The 4551-nt window shown below is 51.5% G+C and overlaps 1 protein-coding gene across 2 annotated transcripts in view; it reads left to right on the forward strand.

Moving 5' to 3' along the window:
* The window catches only part of CNTFR (ciliary neurotrophic factor receptor), a 40494-nt gene that overhangs the window by 6708 nt on the left and 29235 nt on the right, over positions 1 to 4551 (forward strand). The window contains exons 1-2 of one of the 2 annotated variants that reach the window (XM_023762498.1): positions 2902 to 2980; positions 3062 to 3171. The gene's annotated coding sequence lies outside the window, so the exon portion shown is untranslated. Of the gene's footprint in view, positions 1 to 2901; positions 2981 to 3061; positions 3172 to 4551 lie in introns of those variants that run through there. The other variant, XM_006098744.3, reaches the window with a different exon arrangement.

Consider the following 4551-nt stretch of genomic DNA (forward strand, 5'->3'; position numbering starts at 1 on the left):
TAGTAACCATTTCAAGTCCAGCTTCAGGATGTTCCAAAATAAGTGTGTGGCAAAGAAAAAAATCTTCTCCAAGTTGACTTTTCTTTTTAAAGTTGGTTAAAATTGATTTTTAGAGAGAGAGGGAGGGAGAGAGAGAGAAACATCAGTGTGAGAGAGAAACATGGATCAGCCGCCTCCTGCACGTCCTAGGAATCGAGTGGCAACCTTTTCAGTGCACAGGACGATGCCCAACCAATTGAGTCACATCGGCCAGGGCCAATGGACTTTTCTGAGCCACTGTCCCCATCCCTACCTTCTAGAACCCTCCCTTACAGTCCAAGTCCTAATGAGGTTCTTGCAGCCCCCCCTCTTATACTCCCCCTCCACGTGACCTCTGACTCTCAGGCCTCTGTGTAGCCCCTCTCCCCTGGAGAAGGGAGCTGCGCAGTGATCCCACAAAGGTAAAAAGAGCCCAGCTCTGGAGGCAGATGCCCTGTGACCTTGGTCCTTGAGCTGACCTTTCTGGGCGCCTTCTTGAAATCATGGGCTGGGGGGCTGGGCCCCTGGCCCAGGCCCGGAGAAAGCGCCGTTTTGGCATCCATCCAGGCCCCTGACGTCAATGACTCTCCAAATAATGGAATCAATATTGGGTGGGGTGGGGGGGGGGCAAGCGTGAACCAGGCCCCAGCGATTAGAAACAGATCAGCACAAACCCGCAGCTGATTCTGATAGAGCTGCCTTGGAGAGCTAGGGTGGGAGGCCTGGGCGGAGGTGGACCTGGGTGGGAAGAGGGGGGCTCAGGAATGGAAGGCAGAGCCCCCTGAGTGTCCAGACCGTGAGGGTACACTAGTGGACAGTCTCTGGGGCTGCTGGGGTGGGAATGATAGGGTGGGGATTCCTGTCCTGGCCCCTTCCTCCTTTGAGCCTGTGGGGTTCCAAGGCAAGGGGAAGTTTGTGAATGGAGACTTCTTTCAGCCAGTGAGTGACAAAGAATGGGCAAGGGAAGTTCAGAGTTCATCTTTCTGCATCCCAGACTGGGGCCCCTAGACTGGATTGTATTAAGGGTCACAGGTTATATACCGAGGGTAGAGAGAGAATTCTGAGTGAGACCTAAGGGAGATGACCTTTTGCTTGGAGGCAGAAGGCATTAATCTAAGACTGAGAAATGGGTCTTCCCCCTCAGATTGGGAGTGTGGCCTCCTCCATCAACTCATGTCCTCTCAGCCTCCTAGAAGGCAGCAGGTGAGGATGGAGGGGGCCATAGGGTCCATAGAGGGCTGGCCTGGCGGCAGCTGACAAAAAACAGGAAGAAGGGCTGGGGGAGCAGCTGTAATTATGGGGCATTTATTATTAATCAGATGAAATTGCTGGAAGCAGCTGGTGTAATCTGCGTAGCGATACAGACTCTGCATGCTCCCCCCAACACATGCGTGCCACACACAGCCTGAGCCTTGTTTGCTTTCACAGATCTTTTCTTGTGAAGGTTGGATGGCTCTATATGTGTCTCTCTGTATGTTGGCATGTATCTGTCTGCATTTTTTCATGTCCACCTGTGCCCTGCTCTCCCTCTATTGTCTTTTTTTCCAACTACCTCTGTCATTCTTTGGCCCGATGTGTGTCTCTTTGCCTCTGCCTCCCTCTCTTTGGGCCCATCTCTTGGTATGTCTGTATCTGTTACCACCAGCCAGCCTGTCTCTTAACACCTTGTTTTAGTTTCTGGCCATCTCTCCCTAGTTGGTGGTTTCTCTGCATCTCTGGGAGGAGTGGGATGACACGGAATCCCTTTCTCACAAGTATGTGTTTAGGCACCTGATCCTGCCTCTGCGACCAGTTTTGGGGGAAGAGGGGCATTCAGACCCCGAGGATCTCCTAGGGCAGTGGTCTGCAAACTGCGGCTCACGAGCCACATGAGGCTCTTTGGCCCCTTGAGTGTGGCTCTTCCTAAGCCTTAGGAGTACCCTAGTTAAGTTAGTAACAATGTACCTACCTATATAGTTTAAGTTTAAAAAATTTGGCTCTCAAAAGAAATTTCAATCGTTGTACTGTTGATATTTGGCTCTGTTGACTAATGAGTTTGCCGACCACTGCCCTAGGGTCTTGTAGAAGGTGAGGGCTCTTGGTAAGTGGCTGGAACCTGTAGAAGCATCAGTGACCTTTAAGACAGTCCTGAGTACAATGGCAGCTCCCTTACCAACTAGAAGTCATGTGACTTTGGGCAAGTGCTTTTGTTCTCTGGGCCTCAGTTTCCTCACCTGTGAAACTTAAACAGAATTACCTCCAAAGGTTATGCTGATGATTTTGTGCAAAAATGTATGTTAAGTACTTACCATGGTATCTGGCTCATCAAAGAGCCTGAACAATTGCTAGCTGCTACTGTATTATTATTGGAAAAGGCACCAAGCAGGTAAGAGAGATCTGCAGAGGCAAACTGGTATAGAAGAAAAGCTCTGGAATGAAGACTCAAATCTGTGTTCCGGAACTAATCAGCTATGTGGTGTTGGGCAAGTTCCTTAACCTCCCTAAATATCAGGTTTTTTTCAACTGTCAAATGTGAATAGTACTATAATCTACCTCATGGAGAAGTGAAGAAAATTAAATGAGATAATGCATATACAGTGCCTAACAGTTCCTGGCGCGTAACAAATGCTCAATAAATCAGAGTGGTGACGAGGCAGAGGAAGAGGGTGGTAAGATGGTGAGTGTTTATGCCCTGCCAGTGGCCATGTGTCTCTGTGTGAGGACGCATGTGAGAATGCATGTGTGTGATATGAAGGCACTGATGTCTGTGAACTGGTTGTGTGGAGATTTGGGGGTGTCTGGGTGAATATGAGCGTGTATATCTGTATGTGGTGTCAGCCACTGGCTTCTGGCCTCCCTTTGCTCCTGTGGTTCAGAACCTAAAGTTCGCAAGGGGTGCCAGATGGACTTTGGACTACTCCCAACTTTTCTTCTTCTGGATGCTTCTGCTGCCTGCCCGAGTCTCCCCTTCTTCCAGGGGGTTGTGAGTATAGAACAGACTCTGGGTTGGACCAAGGCCCGTGGCTCCTCTGTGACCTCTGACTTGTGCCCTTTGCCCTTCTAGAATTCAGCCTTGTCACATCATCCGCCCCCTTGGTTTTGGACGTCTCAGGAAGCGTTGGGTCCGCAGGAGGAGGACATTGATGTGCTCGGTGTGTGGCCAGTGGTGAAGAGGTATGTGCTGGGAACCCAGGGGAGGAGGTCAGTCTCGGGGCATCGGGCAGATATGGTAGGTGGAGCTGTAGGTCGGGACGTTAGTGAAGGAGGGCCTGAGATCCCTTTCTTCTTTTCCCCCTGTCTTCTTCCTCCTGAGGCCTTTCATGCTCTCATCACAGGTCTGAAAAGGGGGAGAGACTTACCCACAATCACACAGGCAAGAGCACAGCCAGTACAGAAAACTGGGTTCTGCATGAGGGGACTGAATCCCGGATGTGGGAGTGTGTTTTTGTCTCATTGTCAGGCTCCCTCTCTGCCCCCAAAGCATCTCTCTGGCTTGATTAGGGAAGCAGCTGGGTTTGGAGGAGATGGGATGGAGGGCGGGAGCGGGGGGGTCAGAAAGTCTAAAATATTCTGGGGCCAGCCATAGGGCTGGGTCTAACTCTTCCCGCCTTTCATTCAACCCAGGCAAGGCCCCTGGATTGGCAGCCCAGGGGTGGGGTTGTCCAAGGAATTGAGGCACTGGAGCGGAACGGAAGGGCCTATTGTCCAAAACCCGCCAGAAGCCCACAAAGGCCAGCGGGCTTTTCATCTCAGCTCCCAAACAGACTGGCCATTTTCCCGGCTTGGCTCGGGAGTGGTGGGGCCTGACCCTTCAGAATTAGGACTGGGGTGCTGTTCAGTGGGGGGTGAGGTATCCCAGATGCATGGCCATTAAAGGGACTTAAAATGGAGCTGGGGTTCTGAAGAGGAGGAAGGGAGGCTCCAGAGGGCTGAAGAGAGTTAAGCTTCCATCTTCACGGTTCCCCAGAGGACCAAAGGACACGGAGTGGGGTATCTGATAGAAGTTCAGATTTATTAATAGCTAATAAATATTTATAGGGGACACACCTGGGAGGAGTCTGATGGCTTGTTGGGAAAGTGAGCTACTGAGCTGTGAGGGCACATAATCCTCCCCTTAGACTGGGAACACCTTAGGGAGCTGGAACAGGAGGTGGAGAAGGCAGGCTAGTGGTCAGGCAAGAGAATGGGCTTCCTGCAGCAGGAGGGATTGAAGCCAGACAGCAGAAAGGACTTCCTGCCAATGAACAGTAGCTCCGATGCCCTGACCCTGTCCCCAGGGATCCCAGAGGATCACAAAGAGCAGGGGAGCTGGAGAACACCCCCGGGGGAGGGGGTTGGGGGGGTAAGGCTGAGGCAGCTTCTGTGAAGGCTGAGGAGGCTGGAAGGAGGACTTGGCAGTTCTGTCCACCCTCCCCCAGCAGCACCTCCAGCTCCACTTTAAAAACGGCTTTTTAATTTAACAAAGTGGATGAAAAACTGTTTTTGGAAATAAAAGGTATCTGCTGTCTCCCAGGCTGGACTCAGCCCTTGCCGAGAGCCTCTCTCTGGGTTTCT

The sequence above is a fragment of the Myotis lucifugus genome, unplaced genomic scaffold (genome assembly GCF_000147115.1).
Source record: "Myotis lucifugus unplaced genomic scaffold, Myoluc2.0 scaffold_246, whole genome shotgun sequence".
In the NCBI taxonomy this organism is placed as follows: domain Eukaryota; kingdom Metazoa; phylum Chordata; class Mammalia; order Chiroptera; family Vespertilionidae; genus Myotis; species Myotis lucifugus.